This window comes from Ovis canadensis, chromosome 24 (genome assembly GCF_042477335.2).
Source record: "Ovis canadensis isolate MfBH-ARS-UI-01 breed Bighorn chromosome 24, ARS-UI_OviCan_v2, whole genome shotgun sequence".
Lineage (NCBI taxonomy): Eukaryota > Metazoa > Chordata > Mammalia > Artiodactyla > Bovidae > Ovis > Ovis canadensis.
The window spans coordinates 30,739,151-30,763,895 of record NC_091268.1 but is presented as its reverse complement, the minus strand read 5'-3'; the positions used below and the strand labels follow the sequence as shown (position 1 = coordinate 30,763,895).

At 47.5% G+C, this 24,745-nt stretch overlaps 1 protein-coding gene across 1 annotated transcript in view; it reads right to left on the bottom strand.

The window, feature by feature from the left end:
* Nucleotides 1-24,745, bottom strand: part of XYLT1 (xylosyltransferase 1) — a 348,193-nt gene that overhangs the window by 322,345 nt on the left and 1,103 nt on the right. The gene's annotated exons all lie outside the window — the stretch shown is intronic.

The window sequence follows — 24,745 nt, the reverse complement described above, 5'->3', positions numbered from 1 at the left end:
ATCCCCTATCACCCACCTGACAGGAAAGCTAAAAAGCACCAACTTCCTCTGCATTCAAGCTTTCCCACAGGTTCAGCTACAATGTAGAGTTAAGCAAAGCCCTCTCACAAGTCAGAGAAAGAAGAAAAGGTGTCAGAAACTCTCTATGGGGTCTTAGATCATCTGACTGTGGGGGTGTGAGCCTCTGATTCCCTCAACAATGGCTCACAAGGAAAAAGTTCATATACGGATAAGACACATGGGGTCAGGGACCCAGAGGCACCTCAGGCAGGCTGAGGTAAGTAAGTGGGAGAAAGAAGGAAAAGTTTATGGAGGTACAAGGGTAAAAAAGATCTGGTCCAAGGTTGGTACTAAGTGCACAAGTTCAAACACACCCCAGAAAGTAGTTTTCACCTCTGAGCTCTGGAGTTGCAAGAAAAACATCTCCCTGTTCCAGACAGAGGCCACAATGGATAGGTAGGTTCCTGGTGAGACATGTTGACGGCCACCATGCTTGCTAGACCGGCAAACAGAGGCCACTTCTGAGCATCTCTCACGATGCTAACGACCACCAGTGACTAATCTCACCCTGGTGGGAGTTGGAGGGTGGGATCTGGGTCCCATCAGTCTCCCTTCTGTGCCCAGCAGGGTGTCAGAGGGAAAGGATGGGCCCTGAGACACAGCTCCATCTATGGTGTGTCACCAAGCTCGCTCCACTCCCTGTTGAGAGAGCACCTTGTAGCCGGCCCTGAACCCTCCAGTCCTGAGAAGCCTCACTAGGCTACACGTGTCTGCCTGTGTTCAAACTCCAACACGCACTATCCCTCCCACCTGCATATCTGACTCATCCTGGAGTAGGCTTTTTTTTTTTTTCTTTCTTAGACCACTTAAGACCTTCTGATTCTCTTTTCTAGAACAGGGGTTGGCAAATGATAACCCGTGGGTTGAATCCAGTGCACTGCCTACGTTTGTAAATAAAGTTTTATTACAACACAGCCACACCCCTTCATTCATACTGTCCAGGGTTGCCTTAACTCTTTTTTTTCCCTTAATTTAAACTTTTTATTTCCTGTTGGGGTATAGCCAATTAACAATATTGTGATAGTTTCAGGTGAACAGCGAAGGGACTCAGCCATACATATATGTGTATCCATTCTCTCCCAGACTTCCAGGCTGAGCTGAGTAGTCATAACAGGGATCTTGGGGCTTGCCCAGTGGCTCAGATGGGAAAGAATCTGCCTGCAATGAAGGAGACCCAGACTCAATCCCTAGGTCAGGAAGATCCCCTGCAGAAGGAAATGGCAACCCACTCCAGTATTCTTGCCTGGAAAATTCCATGGACAGAGAAGCCTGGAGGGCTATACAGTCAGTCCATGGGGTCACAAAGAGTCGGACACGACTGAGCCAATTGCACTAACAGGGACCTTATGGCCCATGAAGCCTAAAATATTTGGTCTCTGGTCCTTTGCAACGTTAGCCAATCCCTTTTCTAAAATTTTATTGTATTTATTAAATAGCATTGGCATTTATACACTACCATGTGCAAAACAGACAGCTGGTGAGGAGCTGCCGTATAACACAGGGACCACAGCCTGGGGCTCTGTGATGACCTAGAGGGGTGGGATGGGGAGGGGAGGGAGGCTCAAAAGGAAGGGGATGTATGTATAATTATGGCTGATTTGTGTTGTTATACAGCAGAAACCAATACAACATTGAAAAGGTATTTTCCTCCAATTATAAAAATGTTTATTATTTATTATCTGCCTTCCCCCTCTAGGGCTTCCCTGGTGGCTAAGAGGGTAACGAATCTGCCTGCAGTGCAGGAGACCTGGGTTTGATCCCTGGGTCAGGAAGACCCCCTGGAGAAGGGAACGGCTACCCACTCTAGTATTCTCGACTGGAGAATTCCATGGACAGAGGAGCCTGGTGGGCTACAGTCCACGGGGTCACAAAGAGTCAGACACGACTGAGTGACTAACACTAACTGCCTTCTTCCTCTAGAACGGTAACTCCACAAGGCAGGGGCCACAGCTTGGTTCATAAATAGAGTTCAAACTTTTTGGAGGTGACTGGCAGGTACTAAGCACTCAGTAAGTGTTTACTGGGTGGATGAATGAGCGGCCATCTGTGCACACATCACCCCACAAGTGAAAGTGAAAGTCACCCAGTCGTGTCCAGCTCTTTGCAACCCCATGGACCATAGACTGCCAGGCTCCTCTGTCCATGGAATTCTCCAGGCAAGAATATTGGAGTGCATAGCCATTCCCTTCTCTAGGGGATCTTCCCAACCCAGGGATCGAACCCAGGTCTCCCTCATTGCAGGTGGATTCTTTACCATCTGAGCCACCAAGGGAAGCCCAAGAATACTGGAGTGGGTAGCCCATCCCTTCTCCAGCAGGATCTTCCCGACCCAGGAATTGAACCAGGGTCTCCTGCATTGCAGGTGGATTCTTTACCACCTGAGCTACCAGGGAAGCCCTCACCCCACAGGGAAGGTGATATTATCACCCCATTTTGCACGTGATCCAGTGAGGTTCTAAAGGGCCCAGCAACACAAAGCAGGGTTTCACAGCTCGTCCTTGGTGGCACTCGGTTTTGAACTCAGACTGGAATCTTCACAACTCAGTTAGCAGCAGTCAGTTATTCTCAACCTTGCTTCCGACAAACCCAGAGGCTGTCTGCCCTCCTTAAACCAGCGGTGCGGCTTTCACACGGGGCCTCTTCTGCCTCCGCTGCTCCCCATGTCATCTCCTCTGCCCGTCCTTTCTCACCCTGCCTTCCTCACAGGCTCTTAAGAGGACCAAATGACGTAACCACTGCAGCGTCACTTTACGTGCACTTGTATTTATCTATCTTTGTGTTTAAATATCAACTTAACTGTCACAACAATCTTTTAAAGTAGGGAGCCCCACCAGCCCCATTTTACAGGTGGAACACTGAGGCACAGAACAGTAATGTGACTGGTCCGAACTCAGACCAATAGAGAGGGGTGGCTCCAGGATCTGAGCCCAGGCCCTCAGCTTCTGACAATGAGGCGATGCTTCTCTTCTACAAACAAAGCGGGCTGAACGAGCCCCAAAGCATCCTGGGGCCCGCATTGCAGTGTCCCCCGTCTGTGGATGTGGGGAGCCACTCTGCATTTGAGACAACCTGGGGCCCCCCTCAGGGCGGAGGCCCAGCCCACCCTCGGGGGAGAGAGAAGGGCCCACCCAGCAGAACCAAGGCCACCCCTCCTCCTGACCTGAAGCTGGTCCCCGCAGAGGGCACAGGGCAACCAGAACCACCTCCCACCTCCAAGTCCAGGGCCCATGGCCAAGCTCGCTGGGTAGACAAGGGGGAGCCTCAGAAGGTCCCCTGGGCTCAAGAGAGGAGGAAGCCCTCATCCTGTCTACCCCCTCATCAGCCTGTTGATTGGAATCTCTGAAAATGGTTTTCACAATTCAGTTAGCAGCAATCAATTATTCAGGACCCCACTTCCCACAGACTCAGACTGCCACTGTTAGCAAGATAATTTCTGGACTCTGCCCAAAAGCCCTGCTCCAGGCTGCCAGGCAGCCCCGTTTATCTTCTCCCTTCCCCAGAGACCCCCAAAGCCCAGCAAATACTACCCACCCTGACCCTGGGCACACAGATGGGTGGGCAAGGCCCCTCACTGCCCAGAGCCTGGGAGGGGGTCAGACTGCCAAGGGCTGCTCCCAGCCTGCATGACTCACTTCAGGCTTTGGGGCAGAAAGTCTGACCTCAGTTTAATCCAACTGGAAAACAGGACTCAGGATTTCCAGACCCTCTGCCAGGCTCTGGGATGAATCCCATGTTATTTTCTAAAATGCTTCAGGCTCAGAAAACACTGTGTTCTACAGAAAGCGCGACCTGTGAGGGTCTCGCAGGCATGCTATCACCCTTTCAAGCTCATGGTCAAGAACTTTTGGGGCTTGGCAGGGGCGTATGAGCCATTAAGACCATTAACATTTTTCCTCTAAAAACGTGAGGCTCTCTTCAGGAGCAAGTTCTCACATCCCTGAGCGGCCAGAAGGAAAGCGATGTTAGCAGACACCCCTGGGAAAGACTTGCAGGTTCTGGCATCAGACTCATCAGTGGTCGAGCACTAGTTCTGCTGCTTAAACAGGCATGACCTTGCCTGCAAGCTACTTTTTCTCTGAGCCTCAGTTCCCACATCTGTTAAATGGGAGAGTAATGGCACCTACCCTCGCCTAGGGCTGTAGTTTGTAATAAATAAAACAGCTCATGTGAAAGCACTCAGGTACCATCTTGTTTGGTACCTCACAGACACCATAGCCTCTTAATTCTAAGACCCTGTTGCTTCTGAGATGCACTGTTGATTTGTTCCAGGGCAAGAGGCTGCATGAGGAAGCATAAAAGAAAGACACACATCAATCGTAAAACTCATGCCAGATGTTAGAAATGCTATTTGTTAAGTGTAAAACTATGCATCTTAAAATGAATTCAATTATTACCATCATTACAATCACTGTATTAATTTTAGGTGAGAAAGCAGGTACAGAGAGAACACATGACCGGCTGAAGGGCACACAGTCATTCACAGCTGAGCTGGGAACAGGATCCAGTCTTCCTATCTCTCTGGAGGGAGGAAGGAGAGGAGGAGCCGAGTTATCCAGGCAACCCCTCCCTGCTTCCAATTCTTCCTCCTCCTCCTCTTCTCCCCCCTTTGCTAGTCTCCTCCCCCTCCTCCTCTTCCTGCAAAGATGAACAGTAATAGAACGGTTCCTCGAACCTGGAGAGCCCATCCCTCTTTCCCTCTTGGGAAAGACCTGGCCAAGCCTGTGCCTCTCCTCCCAGCTCTCCTGCGTCTGCATGGGGCCAGCCGAGCATGGCAATGGAGAGAGGACCACGAGTGCTGCCCCATCCCCGGTGAAGATGCCGCAGTGACCAGCCTCTCACTCGCCCTGCCTGTGGTCCTGGAAAACGGGGGTCCCTGAAGAGGTGAGAGGCAGCGGAGGTCTGCCAGGCCCGTGGGCAGGAAGGAAGGGGCGGGGCCAGGGCTGGCAGAGGGGACCTGCCCTGGTCCAACCAGGTTCAGCCAGTTCTCAGTCACACGAAGAGGACTTAGCAGTAGGTGCCACGGTGGTTAAGAGCGTGGGCTCCACACCAGCCTGCCTGGGTGAAACCAGATCTGTCTCCTACCAGCTGTGCCACCTTGGGGAGTCACTTCCCCTCTCTTGCCGTACTTCCTCAGTCCACAAAACCGTGACTTCCACAATGCTCACATCCCAGGGCGCTGGAAGCATTAAGAGTGAAATGCTTGGCATGTGTAGTGCTTAATAAATAGCACCTGCTATTATTATTATCATTTAATTACTATAATTCAGCAACATCATGAATGTCTTCATCCACAGGCCCCTGCACCAGGTACTAAAACCACACAGTAAACCCTAAGGTGCTGTCAGTAGGGTTGGGGAGCCAAAGAGAAACCAACGAAACTACACACAATTCACGTTCTAGAAAAACTTTGCCTCCGGATGGTAAAATGTCATTTGGAAACAGGGCCCTCTAGCTCTTTCTTTTAGAAAATCTGATCTTTCACGCAATGACTGAAGGAAACAAACAAAAACACCTACTGAGCATCTACTGTGTGCCATTCACTGTTCTAGCCCTGGGGAGGCCCTGATTGGGGCAGGGGAGCGACAGAGATCAGCTGCGCTGGTGATGGGGACTCCTGATACGGTTTCTCATGACACTGGAGTTTATCATTAAGCAGAGGGGTCGATCTGGGAGGTGGAGGGGCCGGGAGGAATAAGATGCATTTCTGCACAGGAGCTGCTTCCCAGGTGGTGCTAGTGGTAAAGAATCCGCCTGCCAATGTGGGATACATGGGTTTGATCCCTGGGTCAGGAAGATCCCCTGGAGGAGGGCATGGCAACCCACTCTAGTATTCTTGCCTGGGGAATCCCACGGACAGAGGATCTGGTCTTCCGGGAGTCAGACACCAGATCCACTTGGTGAAATGCAGAAGCGACCCCAGCACAGCACAGCGCCCACCACCGCCATAGCCAGACACAGCTGCCAGGCCCCTCGCTGCCACTTCTCTGGGACAACGCTACTAAGTGGGAGTTGGTATGGGATGCCAGTACCAAACAAGCCCCTTGAGAACGGGACCATGGATGGGTGAGTCTGGATATGAGATGAAGGCAGAGGAAATTGCTGAGTTGGGGACATCATTCCAGAGGGGCAGGTGGGAATATGAGAGGGCCCTGAGAAGGCAGGAACATCTCCTCTTGGAGACAGAGTGGTTAGAAAGGCAGAGAAGCGCTGAAAAGACCATCAGAGACAGCATGGTTTTGGACAACCAACAGTAAATCTTTCGATCTGTTCGAATTGTTGTTATTCACTGGCTAAGTTGTGTCCACCTCTTTACGACCCCATGGACTGCAGCATGCCAGGTTTCCTTGTCCTTCACCCTCTCCCAGAGCTTGCTCAAACTCATGTCCATTGGGTCAGTGATGCCATCCAACCATCGCATCCTCTGTCACCCCCTTCTCTTCCTGCCCTCAATCTTTCCCAGCTTCAAGGTCCTTTCCAATGAGTTGGCTCTTCGCATCAGGTGGCCAAAGTACTGGAGTTTCAGCTTCAGCCTCAGTCCTTCCAATGAATACTCAGGATTGATTTCCTTAAGGATTGACTAGTCTGATCTCCTCGCAGCCCAAGGGACTCGCAAGAGTCTTCTCCAGCACCACAACTTGAAAGCATCAATTCTTTGGCACTCAGCCTTCTTCTGTTCAAGGACCACTTCCAAATCACATGTCTAAACCAGTCAACAATTTTGAGGTTTCAGGACAATGGGGCTGATGGATACACTGACAAGGCTAAGAGGAACCTTACATCAGAGAGCGCAGCACAGTGGCCCCGAAGCCCCTGCAGGCCCTCTTCCTGCTGTTTATGCCCTTGCTCGTGAAGCTCACTCTGTCCCCGTCTTCCCCCAATCGCTGCCTGACCACCTTCTATTTATTTCACTCTAAATGTCATCTTGCCAGGGAAGCCTGCCCTGATGACTCTTCATCACTCACTGTCCCTGCTTCCAGGATGTGTACTCCAAGGGGGCTGGAACCCTGTTTTGCCCACTGCTCCCAGCATGTGTCAGCACGTGCCTGGTAATACTGCTAATGAATGAATGATTCAGGGCGTGTGACTACCCTGGGGAAATCTAGACACATGATCATTATATGCGAGATAAGGTACATAAAATGTGTAGCACATGATACATAGTAGACCATCAATGGATGCTGCCTGGAAGATATCAAAACGGAAGCCCAGCCCACAAGGTTGGTCTCCCATTCCTCCCAGAAAGTAGCCAGACAGAAGCCTCTTGCCTGGCTCCCCAGGTTCCATTCCCCAGGCCCCACCCAACCTCAACAGTAACCGCAGGACAAGAAGAATGCTGGCTTTACAAGACCAGGACGGCATCAGACCTGGGGGCAAAGCTCTCCGGGAACCTGCAGGAGTGTCGGCGTATTCTACAAAACAACAAAACGCCTTGCCAGCCTTCTTACTCTTAAAGGCAAGAGGAAGTTGGTCAATAGGAACGCAGTGCAGAAGGCTGGCTCTGCCTTGATGTGGGCCGGCTAAGCGATAACTTCCCCTAACCCACCCCGCCCAAATAACACGGAACTTCAGAGACTTCTGCTACCCACCGCTTCCTTTACTCAGCAGCCAGAACAGAAGCACAGAGCAGACAACATGAGTCAGGAACACTCAGCCCATTCACAGGTTCTAACCCTAAGAGGAACGAGATCAATATTCTGTGCTTCCTAGCTAGAGGATCTTGTAGAAAAACGCTACCATGTTTGGGTCCTGTTTCATGAATGCCTGTTTATATTTCTATTTAGCCCCTTTCCTATATTCTTTCAGGTTCTCAATGATGATTTTTAAATAAAAACTGGAAACCATCATTTTCATCTCTTGCATTTAACGTCGAAATCCAGTACAATATTGTAAAGTAACTAGCCTCCAATTAAAATAAATAAATTTATATTAAAAATAAATAAAGTGCTTTTATAATAGGCTATTAATTTTCCTCTGGGCACAGTTTTAGCCTCACCCCACAGGTTTTGATATGAAGTATTCTCATTTTCATCCATCACCCTAGAATCTAAAATTCCAAGTCTGATTTCTCCTTAAAGAGTTATATAGAAGAGTTTTGTTGTTTTGTTTAAATTTTCTAAGTGATAGCCTTTTAGAAGGCTAATTTTTAATATGTCTTATTGTTTTATAAGTCAAGCCTGGATGATTTCTACTTTTGAAATCTATTACATTTCTTTTGAGACAAATTATCCATTTTAATTAAGGCATCATAGAACATCTAGAAAAGAATCTTTAGAAAGAAAAGGCTTCTCCTAGAACACAAACACACATATACCTTTGTAAACAGTTTCATAGAATACTTACCAAAAAAGCTTATCTTTTCAAAAGTAATCCAAAGAAAGAAAGTAAACAAACTATTAAGGAGGGGGAAAATCTATCAGAATCTAAAGATTAAAGTTCTCCTATCTAGAAATTCAACACCTAGGAACTTTACCTGTAATGGCACCGCTCTACAAACCCATTTTAAAGGCAAACACTGAGGCTGTCTGAGACTGAGCCAGCTGTACCATTACATTTTAGCTGAGACTGCATTTCAGTTCCACTAACTCCTTCACCACAGAACCAGCTGTCTTCCAAAAGAAATACTAAAACATCCTCTGAGCACCTTCTCTGGTGACATCTTCTCTGGTGACATTTCTGAATTCTGTTAATTGCACAAGGCACAAACAGAAGGCAAGATTAAAACAAACAAGACTTTACCCCCTGTAAAGTGGGCAGGTCTGAAAAAGGAAGCTGCTACGACTTTTTGAGGAGCCCCAGAAAGAGTATTAAGCCATCTGTCAGCCAGTGCCAAGCAAACCTGAAAGACAAGTGGATCCCAGGGAATCCTGACATTCTTCTCTCCACTCTGTCAGGGCCTCTGCCTACAAAAGTAGGACAGCAAATGGAAAAGGACCAGCGGTGCAGGTACTGACGCAGGACTGACGCTGCTAAACGATACTGACAACGCACAGCAAGGCAGCTCCTTAGGGGGAATCTCTGAGCTCCACTGCTGTGGCCACATACAACGTCTGCAGCCCCTGAAGGGACATTTCAGCTCGCTGTTTCAACGCAAAATGACATATGCTACTGAAGGCTAGAGATCTTATTGGGGACGCAGAGCTGTATTCATCTACTGCCCAGCAAGAAAACCAGAACAGCCAGAGATAAACAGAAGTCAATCAAAGCAGAAAGTGACATCAGAAAAACTCTCCTAATTCTGGCAGACCTGTTTTGCTGCATAAAGATAAGCAGCCTTTGGACAATACGGCTTCGGTATAAGAAATTCAATGATGGTACCATTCCCAGAACCAACTAAAGCAGTTAACATCAGGCATGTTCCCAATATCCTTGAAGGTACCGAGGTGGAAGAACAGTAATCCACTAATGAATTGCGGCTCTATGGATGCTCAATTTTGCAAGACTAATTACCTTTTTTAAAGTAAGCCTGGTTTCAGAGCTTCCATACATGAAAATATCACCGAGCCTTACTCCCTAGTAGGGAAAGTAAGACTTCCAATTTTAAATACACTTGTCAAGTCAACCCATTAAAAAAACAAACAAACAAATAATGAAGAGCAGTTAAATCAATTCCTCTCCTACATAAATACCCATAGAAATGCTTATGAAACATGTTTTTTTTTTTTTTTTACCTAAAGGCCTGCCCAAGAATGTACGTAGCAGTGCTCTTTGTAATGACCAAAAACTGTGATCTTCCCAATAAACAGAACAGATATGCAAATTGTGGTATGCTCCACAATGAGATATTATAGAGCCATGTAAACAGACAATTACAAATACATAAAACAATGCTGCGGAGAAGGCAATGGCACCCCACTTCAGTACTCTTGCCTGGCAAATCCCATGGACGGAGGAGCCTGGTAGGCTGCAGTCCACGGAGTCGCTAAGAGTTGGACACGACTGAGTGTCCTCCCTTTCGCTTTTCACTTTCACGCAAAGGAGCAGGAAATGGCAACCCACTCCAGTGCTCTTGCCTGGAGAATCCCAGGGACGGGAGAGCCTAGTGGGCTGCCATCTATGGGGTCACACAGAGAGTTGGACACGACTGAAGCGACTTAGCAGCAGCAAAACAATGCAGATAGAGAGTCAGAAACTTTTTTGTAAAATGCCAGATAGTAAATCTTCTGGCCTTTGTTTAGTCTATTCAACTCTGCCATTTTAGGGGGCAAAAGCAGCCAGAGTTGGTATGTAATAAATGGACATGATCAGGTTCCAATAAAGCTTTATTGATACACACTGACATTTAAATTTCAGTGCTTTTCTCATATCACAAAGTATCTTTCTTTTGATTTTTTTCCCCCACGAATTTCAAAATGTGAAATCCATTCTTAGCTCATAAGCCTATGAAAACAGACAACAAACGGGCTGCATTTGGCCTATGGGCTATAGTCTGCCAACCACTGATGTGATCTCATAAAATGTAATCACAAATGATGTTCAGTAAAACAAACCAGGCAAAAGGGAGTGCAGACCACGTGATTCTATTTCTAAAAAGAAGCAAAAATAACTTATGGGGTCAGAAGTCATGACAAAGGTTACCTTTGGAGACATAGGGATTAGAAGTGGAAATAAGAAGGACCCTGGGGAGGAGGGAGCCGTAACGCTCTGGGCTCTGATCGGAGTCCTTGTTACTCAAATGTGGGCCCTTGGTTGAGCTGTACATTCACAATTTCTGCCCTTTTCTGTACGTATGTTCTATTTTAAGCGAAATTTAGCAAGTTGTTAAAATCAAGGCAGGACCTTTTAACCAGCTTCAAAACCAGACATTTAAAGAGACCCACAGCCATCCAGTTAAATTAGCTACACATCTATCACCATGGTCAGATAGTGGCCAATGCTTGAGTATTAAAAAACATTTATTAAAAGCAGAATTAGATCACTTTCCCTCTAGCTGTTTCTGCATTTGCTTCCAGGGTGAGGTGCATTTCATGAGTTAAAGGATGGTGCGCCCATGGATCCCCGTCAGGTCACTTTTGTCTGTATCTATGGGAAGCTATGATGCTAGCCCGATGACCAGCTCCTCCTAGTGTGGAGATCTGCCATCCATACTGTGAATGTAAATAGCATCTGGCAAAACAAGTGGCCTTCAACCTGCAAAAGACCCCGCACTGGACCCACACAAAGGAAAAAGGCCAGGCCTGGCTTCCATGTGCTTCTGAGAGAATACGCAGTTAATTATTTTCCCTCGCGGTCAGCAGCTGAGTCTCACCAAAATCCATGCTTGTAATTATTGCTGTAATTATTATTTTAATACAGCTCAGCAACTTATCAAAATGTTACCCTGTAGGTGCTACCTCGCTGCCACAAGGATACAGGGTAGAGGCCACTACCCCACCCTGCTCTGCGTGAGAGGATGGCGGGGACCCTGGCAGGGGTCCTTCTACCACGGCCAGACTGCCAGCTTCACCAGTGCTCAAGTCCACGGTCATTTTAATGCCCATGCTCTCTTTAGAGACAGTAAGTCACGATCTGCATTTTACATCATGGTTTGAACTTGATGGGTCTCAGCGGTTCCATTCACGCAATGGGTAAACAGTGCCACCTTTTTGCAGAGGTATAGTGAAGAATTCCTCGCCAGAACTGCTTTCTTAAAACATTTTGTGCAGTTCAAGCATGTGATCTGATACACAGACTTCCCAGCTACACTGCCTGAGTTAAGATTCCAAGTCTACTGTCTACGACTCTGAGCAGTTCTGTGCCTCAGTTTCCTCATCTGTGAATGGGGATAATATCGAAAGGCTGTTGGAATGATTAGATGAGATAATTCATGACATGCTGTTTAGCACAGTGCCTCGCACATAGTATTTAATAGATAATAGTAGTAGTAGTAGTATTTTGAGAGTAATAAACAAATGCTAACAGCGGTCCTGCAAGAAACACACGTAAGTCAGGTAGACTGGTGGGAGCCGTGGCAAAATGGAAAGCAGGGTAACCCCACTCCCCTGCCCCCTAAAATTATTATCTCTTCGGGAAGAAAGGCCAGAATTTCAAAAATTTTAATAGCAACTTCAAATCAGATGTCTATTTGAAATCACTGATTTTAAAACGATGGAGAGTAATTTAACTTAAAAAAAAAAGAGAAAGCAAAAAGAGGAAAGCCAGCTCTATGCTGCTTCTGTTATTCCACCTGTAACTCAGATCCAACGCATAGGCCCTGGCTCTCTTCACCTGTTTTTACCAGCAGCCACTTTTGTTGGGGTTTCTACCACCTGCTCGCTCTAATAAAGCATTTGTTTGTGCCCCATGATCTTTTTTTTTTTCACTCTAAAAGAAAGTCAAACAGCAGTCACCACTTGTCCTAAGAGGAGTTAATAATCATCCATGCCCATTTGCAAACAGGCCAGCTTTTATTTCATAAGAGCCACCCTGAGGTCATCTCCACCCTGTCCTCTGTCATCACCTCTTCTTCTAAACAAGAGGGAATCAGATATAGCAATTTGAAAACTATTCTTCAGCAGGACGATGAGAAAAAGCAGGTAAGGGGAGTATTTTACATGGGGGAATGGAATCCTCTATAGCCTGATGACAAGCAAACAGGGCTCTCTGTTTGTGCCTTTCCTAACAGCTGCCCCTTCCGAGCTGGGGATAAAAGAGAGAGAGGAAGAGAGACAATGAATAGGCTTTTATTTCAAAGAGAACATCTGCAAAGCATGGCCCTACATTAAAAAATAAATAGAAAACAGCCACCAGTCTGGGAAGAAAAAAAAAAAAAAGATGTCCCATTACATTTCTAATTAATAAAGCACCATTTCACAAGGAAAGAAGGAAAAGAGACAAGTTTTCCAGATCCCCAAAGAAAGGAGGCTTAATGAGGTAACCACTGTATGACTTGATCTATCTAATCTGGTTTTAATACTCCCCTTAAATAATGTATACATTAGCTCTCCATTACCAAAAACATTTGTTTATTTTATTAACGTTGAGTCTGGTTGAGTGCTAAGACTTTGGGAAATTACCATGCTGTCCTTGGGCTCTCTCTTTATTGCTTCCTCTCTTGCTCTTTATAAAATGATTAGTTGTCTCCATTGCCCTTTTGAATTGCTGTTCTAGTGCTGCGGTTCTGTTATCCTGGTTCTGAAGTCAGAGTCTTGGTTCAGGGCTAAGTTAATGTACTCATTATGGGCCCGATTGGGGACCCATTCATCATGCCTAATTCATGTCCAACACACAGGGGACCAGAGTACAAAGAGTCAGTGTGAAGCAGAGGCCCAGCGCGAAGCCAAGAGACACCAGGAAGGGTCCAGACTCGAGTCCAGAAGACAGGCCTGGGATGTTCCATAACTACAGGAGCGCTGCAGACAGCGACCCAGAACATCAGAGAGGGCCCACGACAGGGACGTCCACCGGAACAGACCCAGAGCACAGTTCCTCGTGACATCTAGCTTAAATCCTCTCCACTTGGACTTGAGAACAAAACAACACAGCTGTTTACCAGAAGTGCGGGGTATCTTCAAACTGGTTAAGCCAATGTTTACCAAACCTTAGTCATTCCATCGCCCCCATCAATCATACCTCTAAATTGGGGTCAGGATTAGCATTAGCACAATATGCTTAGGTACTATAATTTAGGTATTTTCAACATGTCAGCCAACATTTTTACTTAAATGTCACTTGACCTGCATGCTAGGCAGTAAGGGCCCTGACATGACCAAGGCTTGACTGGCTCTAGTTCCCTATTTTCCCTAATATACATTTAAAGATATATACAGCCATGTCAAGTGTCAAAAACCCTCACCAAGAAGCAAGGGCTGAGTGCATCTGGGAGGTCACAGGTGCCCTGTTTCTTGGTCTGGGTGGGGGCTGTTGTTGTTGTTATTGTTGTTCTATCCCTTAGTCGTGTCTGACTCTGTGTCATCCCATGGACTGTAGCACTCCAGGCTTCCCTGTCCATCACCACCTCCCAGAGCTTGCTCAAACTCATGTCCATTGAGTTGGTGATGGTTGCCATCCAACCATCTCATCCTCTGTCGTCCCCTTCTCCTGCCTTCTATCTTTCCCAGCATCAGGGTCTTTTCCAATGAGTTGGCTCTTTGCATTAGATGGCCAAGGGATTGGAGCTTCAGTTTCAGCCTTGGTCCTTCCAGTGAATATTCAGGGTTGATTTCCTTTAGGACTGACTGGTTGGATCTCCCTGCTGTCCAAGGGACTGTAAAGAGTCTTTCCCAGCACCACAGTTCAAAAGCATCAGTTCTTTGGCGCTCAGCCTTTACAGTCCAACTCTCACATCCATACATGACTACTGGAAAAACCAGTTTTGACTAGATGAACCTTTGTCGGCGAAGTGATATCTCTGCTTTAACTGGTGAAGGTTACTGAGTGTATTCACTACATGAAAATTCATCAAGCTGTACATTTAGAATAATGTGTACTTTTGTGTATATATATTTTGGTTAAAAAACATTTAAAAATATAGGCAAAAGTTAGGAAATAAACTTTGCACACCTATGAATACAAACTCTTTATTAAAAGCTACTATAATAGAGACTGTGTGCCCACAAAGCACCTTCAATCATACATGAATCAGAATCCACGTGCATACTACATTTGGGATTCCTGGGGTCAGTCTAGAGCTATTGTAGCAAAAGATATCCATCCAAAATAAGTCCTCATGTGAAACTAATTAAAATGAATCAACTGCATCGTGAATAAATCTTCACACATGGCCTCTTATCTTCTCTCAGCACTCGAACTGTAAGCCACTGTATTTGGAACAACTTGATATTTTTAAAGATGCGTGTGTTTGGGGGTCATTCTGCCTCTAGACCGTAAACCCCATGAGAGCAGGCACAGCTCACTCTCCCCTCATACTTTGTAGAGTGCACACAGCAGGCGCCAAGCACTACCTGTTGAATTAATGGACAGAAGGGAAACCTCTGATGGATTTTACTCGCTCATTCTCTCTTGCTCCACCAGGGATTACACAGTGATAGCCAACTAGTCTGACTGCTCACAACGTTCTTCTGTTCAAGGCTGAAGACAGGAGCACCGCCTTACATTCATGCAGGGTTTCTGAGCCTCAATACACTTTCTCATCTATTTATCAAATCGCATCCTCAAAACCCAGTCTAGGGAAGGGCAGGGTTTATTAGCATCATCTGGCAGAAATGCCAAAAAAGACACAAAGAGGTGAAAGTCAGGGTTTGCCCCTTGACAGAGTCGGCACTTGAGCTAAGACGCTCCAGAATATTACACTCTTCTACCCCCTCGTCCAGCCCCCAGGCCAGCTCTCTGACAACTCACAACATCCCAACACGTGTTGTTGGGGGAGGAGGGCACAAGGCGGTGAGGAGCACAGAGAAGGGAAGGCAGATGATTCAAAACAGGGCATGACCTACACCCCCGGCAAAAGGGAAGCCGGCTGACCAAACGGTAGAATGCATGGCTCTATTCCTGTGGCGGACACTTCTTTCACCATGTCTTAATGCCTAACGCGCATAAGAATTTGCATATTCTGGGAGTACACTAATGGCAGGGAGAGAAGGAAGGAAACCTCCATCACACAGGGGAAGGTAAACGCAGTCGAGATGAAGTGCTATGAATAAACCACATGGGGATCACTGAAAAGAACCACAGACACTTATTTTTAGCTCGGCACAGTGAACACAGACATCTTCCAGGCAGAGGCTGCAAACTTCTCAGCCAAAAGGGCCGAGTCAGGTGTCACAGGTGAAGGAAGAGATCTTGGGTGGGGGGTGTCTCAGGAACCTGGAGGATCCCAGGAAGCCCCTTCCGACTTGGCCAGTGAACAACAGGAAAGAATGTGGCCCTGGGCTGTCAGATCTCGACTTTTTAAGGCATTCCAAACGACCGCATCGTCCTCTATCCTAACCCTTACACTTTGGTGCATTTTTTATTTTAAGACAGTGGGGGTTAAATAAAACCTACCCACGGGCTACAAGCATGAGGGCCCATCTTGCAAGCATCCCTCGTGGTGAGGCTACATCGGGGACGGTGGGAGCAGGGACCACGAGCCGGGAGGCGGTGCCCTATCAGCAGGCCTTTCCAGCTAGGAAAGTCCCTGCATCATAGACAAGGAAACCCTGCCCCAGAGAGGCGAAGGGACGTGTGCATGACACACTGACCCTCTGTCCTAACACTGCATGACACGCCTCCCAGGCCCTGCAACTTGCAGCAACCTGCACTCCCCACAAACCTTACCTCTGCATTCATCTCTGGGCTCCCTGTTCAACCAGAAGAAAATGAGCTTAAACTCCACAGATGGGACAGGCCAGCCTCAAGTCTGGCAGTTTTGGGGCGGGTATTAGGAGACTTGAGGGCTTTCAGGCTCCTGAAACACACTATTCCTGGCTCCCATCTAATGGAGGACACCTTTCTCTTGTGTCCAAAAGAAGCCACTGTACAGTGAACTGGGCTAGGACCAGAGGGGAACCTCTCTGTTGACAGGCCGTGGTCCCAACCCTCGCCAGCTGGACTGGCCCTCCGGGAGGGCAGGGGCACAACTGCCCTATTTCACAAAGGCAGTCGCGGTGCTGGGCATTGTTGGAGCGGAGGGTGGGTGGAAGGGTGGGCTTGTCGATGGATGCGCGCATGCATGCATGCAAATAGGGATAGGAGAGAAGTGAGAGAGGGCAGGTGTGAAGAACAAGGGACTTACTGACTCTGAACTGGGTAGAGACCTTTGGAACAAAGGAACTCAACCTTTGGAGTCACCACCAACCTTCAATTCCTAGTCTGGCTGCCTCTCAGCTCTTTAACTTTCATACAACTCGTTGCTTTGCTTTCCTTATTTGTAATCAGGGATGAAACAGAGATGAGACTAGTAGTCCATAACTTGCAGGACAGGGATTCAATAAGATCATGTCTTCTCAGTATCTCCACAGCGTCAAGAGCAAGGCAAACATTCAATAAACAGAAGTCCTCCTCGTCATCAGGATCACAGTTACGATGTCTATACCCCTTGGGTAGGGGACATCTGCATTAATTTTTCTACCCCATGAGCTCAACTTGTTTGGGCTTAAACCACGTGATACGTGGCCAAGGATTACAGCAAAGGATCCCCTGGGGGGAGAAACGCTTGTCATTAACATCCCTGGACACATCAGCCTGGATTAGACGCTCAGATAAGCCAGCAGTCACCTGCCTGGGACAAACCAGGGCTGAGACAGAACAAATCCATTTTGTTGCCCTCAGAGGCCCCTGGAGGGGGAGATTTCCCCCTTCCCCAAAGGCTGGAGATGCCTGTAGGGTCCTGCTCCTTGCCCATCAGGCCGGGTGTCTGGACTCCTGGACTCTGATAGTAATCACACCAGCTCCCTATTCACGATAGCACTGACGGGGTTAAGGGACACACACACACACACACACACACACACACATATACACACACACCCCTGCCCTGTCCCTGCCACCTTCGTCAAGGGGCTGGCTTTCGATGGGGGAAGGGGCAACCCTAACCCCAGGGATCAGAATGACAGAACTCGATCAGTATCTGCGGGCAAACGGACAGTTCCTGTTGCAGGCGGAAGGAAGGAAGTGCCCAAAAGACAGTCGGACTGCGTGTTCCTGGTGACACCTCCAGCTTCGTCCAGGCTCCTGGGGGCAAGTCATGGGTGAGCAGAGCGGCAGGAGGCCCGCTGACCACGAATGAAAGGCTGTCCCTCTGGCCAAAGAAGCCTGTGTAGCGCCCTCTTCCCCTCCTCCCCGGGCAGAGGGAGCTGAATTCAAAACACCTTCTTCCACCAACTCCACTTCCAGCAGTTCAGGTTCAATTATTCCCTAGTGTGCACGATGCATATTTCACTAACAGGTGATACCTTCTTTTTCTGGACCATAAAAGCCTGTCCTTGGGACTGGGCAAATTGTGACCGCATCAATTACCTATGTGCCTCCTTAAATGAAGTTTGCAGTTCCAAGGTTGGGGACCTTCACAAGATGCTTAGAAGAGGGAGGCTGTGGAAGAGAATGATTGAGAGTACAGACTGCCGGGGTTCAGATCCCAGCTCTGCCATTGGTACTGTGACCCTTGGGAAAACTGTTTTAAGCTCCCCACATCTCAGTTTCCTCACTGTAGTGTGAGGTTTAAATGAGCTAATATTTGTGAAACACCTCAAACAGGGCCTGGTTCTATTAAGTATCATGACTGTTGGCTGTTGAAATGTAATAGTACCTTCCTTGAAGAAATAAAATACATGAGGACTAAAACAATTGCTGGTAAGCTGTAACTGCTACAGAAGCATCACTGCTATTATTATGATTACCCTCCTGAAAGTGAAAGTGGCAGTCACCCAGCTGTGTCCCATTCTTTGCCACCCCATGGACTGTAGCTCGCCATGTTCCTCTGGCCATGGGATTTCCCAGGCAAGAATACTGGAGTGAGTTGCCATTCCCTTCTCCAGGGGATCTCCCTGACCCAGGGATCGAACCTCAGCCTCCTGCTCTGCAGGCAGATTCTTTACTGTCTGAGCCACCAGGGAAGCCCTTCTACCTGATCTCATTATTCAGGGGCCTGATTCAAGAAAAGCTGCGTATCTCCTCGTTTTCTAGGGCTGGCACATTTTTATGAATCTGCAACAAGTAAGGAAGGTGACATGAAGGTTTTCAGCAATGACCCAGCTGCATATAGGGTTTTTCAAAGACCTCTACAGACAAGGCACTCTGAAATCTGGACATTGAGTGGAAAGAGGCAGTCCTAGGTCTGGATTCCAGTTCCGCTGCTCCTCAGCACAATCTTAGCAAGCAAGCTGCTTTTCCACTCTGAGCCCCATCTTTCCTATCAAGTAGGGGTCACAAAGAGTCAGACACAACTGAGCGACTGAACTGAACTGAGGGACAGTAACAGTTCTATCCCACAGAGTTGAGATGATTCATTGAGACAGTGAGATAACACCTGCAGAGCCCTCATATCCCCACCATGTAACTGGTACCCAGTTCAGTTCAGTAGCTCAGTTGTGTCTGACTCTTTGCAACCCCATGGACTGCAGCATGCCAGGCTTCCCTGTCAATCACCAACACCTGGAGCTTGCTCAAACTCACGACCAGCATGTTGGTGATGCCATCCAACCATCTCATCCTCTGTCGTCCCCTTCTCCTCCTGCCTTCAATCTTTCCCTGCATCAGGATCTCTTCTGAGTCAGTTCTTCACATCAAATGGCCAAAGTATTGGAGTTTCAGCTTCAGCATCAGTCCTTCCAATGAATATTCAGAACTGATTTCCTTTAGGATTGACTGGTTGGATCTCCTTGCAGTCCAAGGGCCTCTCAAGAGTCTTCTCCAACACCACAGTTCAAAAGCACCAATTCTTCAGCACTCAGCTTTTCTTTTAGTCCAACTCTCACACACAAACGTGACTACTGGAAAACCATAGCTTTGACTAGACAGACTTTTGTTGGCAAAGTAATGTCTCTGCTTCTTAATATGCTGCCTAGGTTGGTCATAGCTTTTCTTCCAATGAGCAAGTGTCTTTTAATTTCATGGGTGCAGTCACCATCTGCAGTGATTTCAGAGCCCAAGAAAATAAAGTCTCTCACTATTTCCATTGTTTCCCCATCTAGTTGGCATGAAGTGATGGGACCATATGCCACGATCTTAGTTTTCTGAATGTTGAGCTTTAAGCCAACTCTTTTACTTTCTTCTTTCCCTTTCATCAAGAGGCTCTTTAGTTCTTCTTCACTTTCTGCCATAAGGGTGGTGTCATCTGCATATCTGAGGTTACTGATATTTCTCCCAGCAATCTTGATTCCAGTTAGTGCTTCATCCAGCCTGGCATTTTGCATGATGTACTCTGCATATAAGTTAAATTAGCAGGGTGACAATATATAGCCTTGACGTCCTCCTTTCCCAATTTGGAACCAGTCTGTTGTTCCATGTCTGGTTCTAACTATAGCTTCTTAACCTGCATACAGGTTTCTCAGTAGGCAGGTCAGGTGGTCTGGTATTCCCATCTCTTTCAGAATTTTCAACAGTTTGTTGTGATCCACACTGTCAAACGCTTTGGCGTAGTCAATAAAGTAGAAGTAGATGTTTTTCTGGAACTCTCTTGCTTTTTCTATGATCCAATGGATGTTGGCAATTTGACCTCTGGTTCCTCTGCCTTTTCTAAATCCAGCTTGAACATCTGGAAGCTCTCTGTTCACATACTGTTGAAGACTGTACCCAGAAAACTGGTGATTTCTAGCCAGGAGACCGTAGTCTCAATTTTGTATGCAACCCTTTCTTTCATCCTGAATTACTGTGCGTGTCTGAGCAATTAACAACATCATGTATGTGAAACACCTAAAGGACGCCTGGCATACAGTTGTCACTCCATAAATGTTAGTACTCCTCTCTCCCCCACATTCCATCCTGCTCCAAGGCTGACACACAGAGGAGTTGGACGCATTCTACTGCCTTGGATTACACTCAAACCCTACTTGGCTTGGAAAAATGAGTAATTGCAAAAATTTGCTTATTTTCAAACATATGAAGAGTTTCTTTTTAAGAATAATGGCTCACATTTGAGCATTTATTATGTGCCAGGCACAAACTGGCTCACACGTCTTATTACATTTCATCCTCACATAACCCCATGAGATGGCCCCGATTTTCAGAGGAATGAAGTTAGAATAACTTGCCCAAGATCCCAGGGATGGCCCAGAACCAAGCCAGGATCTGAACCTGGCAGGAGTGGACCCAAGGGTAATTAACAGAGGCCTTTGTCCCCTGAGTATCCCTCCCTGTGGCTCAAATGGGAAAGAATCTGCCTGCAATGCTGGAGACCTGGGTTCAGTCCCTGGGTTGGGAAGATCCCGTGGAGAAGGGAATGGCAGCCCACTCCAGTATTCTTACCTGGAGAATCCCAAGGACAGAGAAGTCTGGCAGGCTACAGTCCATGGGGTCACAAAGAGTCAGACACGACTTAGCAACCAATGCCTTTCTGTCTCTCGTACCAGGGCCTGGCACAGGTTTCCTGTGACTTTTCGCCTGCTCCCACAGCCCTTCCTTTGAGCTTGGGTTTTATGAGGTTGAGTTTGTATTTACTTTTTGATTTTCCTCAAAGCATTTTCTCTTTGGTTCTGGTAGATAGGGATTGCAAGCAATAGAAGTGGGAGATGCAAATGAAAAAAACGGAGGATTTATCATAAGTGACAAGTCTTAGGGCGGTGTTGACCAAACTAGAGACCAGGCAGTCCAATTATGACGGCACCGTGCATTTTCCTCTTTTTGCATGTAGATTTATGGCCCCATTGATCATAAATAGCTCTGGGTGGGAGGACAGACACTTGCTTAAGGATATGTTGTTTCTGGGGAAATACACACACACACACACACACACACATACACAATGATGTCAGATATCTGCTCGAGATCAAAATAATTTCCTTTTCTATTAACAGGATGGATCAAAGTTGGACAATCCCCAGCAAAAAGGAACTTACAGTTTGGCTTCCTATTTGCAAAACAGCAAGCATCTGTCACTCAGCCTTCTGGAAGGTTAAAATAAAAAGGGTTGATGAACTAGAGAGAATGCCTAAAGTGTAAAAAGACTGGAAGGAAAGTGAGTGTAAATATTACATATATGTGCATATAATAATTTCTACCTTTATTTGTCTATTTTATTTAACATTTTTCAGGATATGATTAAGCAGATGGCAGCATTTGCATCAAGATAAATATTGTTCAGTGATGCATATTTCTGTATACAAAGTGTAATGCACTGCTCAAGCAAAAGAAAACTCCATTGAGAGAGTGAGAAAAACGAACCATCAATAAACTGCCCTCTGTTCTCTCTGGTCTCAAAACATTTGGATAGAAAGAAAAGCTACGCCTCTGAGGCTGTTGGAACCAGAGGCGATCTGGATATAGTGAACCAATTTTTCAAAGTCACTGCCAATGTCTGAAAAAGTCCTGAGTTATCTGAGTAATGTGAAGTATGAGGAATTTCTGCCGAAAAATCAACATTTCAAAGGGGTCAGACAACACAGAAAGACCATTCTACTTTAAGTGTATGGACGTGTGTGTGCCTGTGTGTGTGTGTGTGTGTGTCAGGACAATAAAAAAGTAGGTTTCTTAAATGAAACTTACTGAGTAGTAGTTTATCTAAGGACTCAAGCAATAATGTGAGGACTTCAGAGGATCACTGGAGGCAAGGGGAAAGAAAATAAACATTCATTACATTAACACACAGCTTCTTTCATTCTCCCCCAAATTGATTCAGAACCTGTAGTGTGATCTTTCTGACACTGCCCTCGACGTTTTCCCTCCCTTTATAAGTGAGCCCATCTGTTTCTTACATTCTGAGATGACAGTAAAACCCAGAGTGTACTGGAGACCCGGTGAAGGAAAGAGTGCCACAGCCAGGGAACTCAGCTGTCATCCGCCCAACAACTCTAATCTGTAAGAGCTTTGGGAGAGGCTGAGAGGCAAAGCCTGCAAATCTTTCAGGGAAATGCCCGTCTCGCCACCATCCGCAAGCTCTCTGGCTCTGTCTGCTTGAGAAACTGGGTGTTTCTTCTTGGCTTCTCAAAATGCACCAAAATGACAATCAGGCCCTTCTCCAAACAGAAAAAGTACAAATGCAGAAGCTCTGGAAAGGTGAGCACAAGGAAGCAGCGAAGTCTGGTTTAGAAAATAACCTGAACACAGTGTCGGCTTGACACTCTTTGAGACATACCCACCACCACCACCACCACCAGTGCTGAGTCTCTCTGCACCCAAAAGCACAACTGCCCACCCCACCCTCTTCAGAGCACAGAGCTGAAACATCATCTCCCGAGCATGCGCCTCACCAGCTCTGTAAAGTCACGGGGATTTTTTTTAAGTCTCACTCCCCAATCTCCCTCCGAGGCATCATGCACCAGCAGCCTCCGCGGGGTCTGCAAGCAGACCGCACGTTCTGAGGGCCTCAGCGGCCTGCCCAAACGGCCTGGTCCTTTCCTCCTAGGCTGCAATCTAAGCTCAGGCAAAGCCGGACTTTGGGAACAGCCTGCCCCCTTCTGGTCTCCTTGAGCTCCGTGGAAGGGCAGGGGCTGGGTGGGCACAGCTACAGGAGGATGGGCCCCCCGCTCCACCCTGCAGGTCTGCGCTGTGATTACAGGATCTGATAGGGCACGGGGGTAGACATCATCGGGGAAGGGAAGAGCAAGGACACGGACGAACAGACTAAATATCCAGTACAAATCCAGGCGAGACGGCAGTGAACAACTGCATGGTAGACAGCCACAAACAAGGGGGGAGGACAGAAAAAAGGGGGACAACAAATACAGGTGTGTCTATATCGGAATGAACTGAGACCCTGGGAGGTGTGTGCAGGGGGACAGTCACTGAACTTGCAGATGAGAGCAGAGTTGCAGAAAAGCAAAGCACCTCAGCTGCTGGAACCGGCATCCCAACAGGAACAGAAGAGGAAAAGAGGCATGCTCCTTCCTACCTTCCCAACTGCTAACCTCAGCGCCGCCCAGCTGGAGGATGAGAGAGGAGGACACAGAACTGAACACCCAGAGAGCAGGTGTGGATGTAGGACCCCAAATGTCAGAGACCCAGGGAGGAATCAGCCAACCAGGCTTGCTTCCCTCCCTCTACTTGTTTCAACAGGTGGTATGTGCATGGGGAAAAGCGCCTCCTGAAGCGCATCTGGACCCCAGATGCAAAGGATACAGTTAGCCCCACACTTCCATGGCTATCCTACATGTTCCCACACTGGGCTAGCAGTGCCTGTCCTGAACCTCCTCTCACCCCACCTCCCCGTAGGGCTCCGACTCCAGAAAGAACTTCTAATTGCATTTCTGCCCAAACACATCACTATCCACTCCTGGAGTTCAAAGGCAGTGTCTGAGAGTACCCTTTGCTACAAATAAGAGGCATTCTGAACATTCTGGTTCCCCACCGGGACTCTCACTCCATCCTCCTCCCCCAGAATGAGGAAAAGACTTCTCCCTGCTACCCACACAGACCAGCCAGCAACGTGAAATGCCATCGCATCACGCCTTGGGCTGGCTCAGCCCACAGACACAAAGAACTGCACTCTGGCAAAGAAGGTTGCCTCTCTGCCTCCAAAGTTTGGCAGATCAAAGGGTATCATGCTGTGTCTGAAGGCAGCCTTCAGTGAAGGCTCCCAAAGCGACAGGTGACAGAGACATGCATTCAGTGCCTAAGAGCCTGAAATTACCCCCTGGTGTCTAATGTCCCCGAGGGTTGGGAGAAGCTCCGTGGGTAAGCGGCAGGGATGAAGATACAGACACATCACGAAGATACAGACACATCCGTAAGCTTGAAGACAGACACGCCCACAGGGTGCCGAGACCCTGGCTCAAAGGTGGGGACTCTGACCTCTCCTGTGTGCTCTGAGTTCAGAGGGCTAAGCAAGGTGGGCCAAAGAAGGTGCAAAAGGCCTCCCGGGAGAGGTCGGGGGCAGGGTAGAAGACACCCAGATGGCCCCAGAAGATCTGCGGAAGGAACAGTTTCAGAGCCTGGATTGTTCACACCCAAGGAGGGCAAAGTAAACCCACAGAAGCCTAAGTTGAGGTGCTGTGATCTGATACACAGCTGGCGACAGGAATGAGCCACACACGAAGACAGAGAGCTGGACACAAACGCCTAGGAGAAGGGGCCATGCCCTGATACTGGAGACAGGGCACCAGGAGAGAGCAAGGTTAGACATGGACAAGAGAGAGAGGAGTCTCAAGCATCCAGGGACGCAAAACAGGAGACTCAA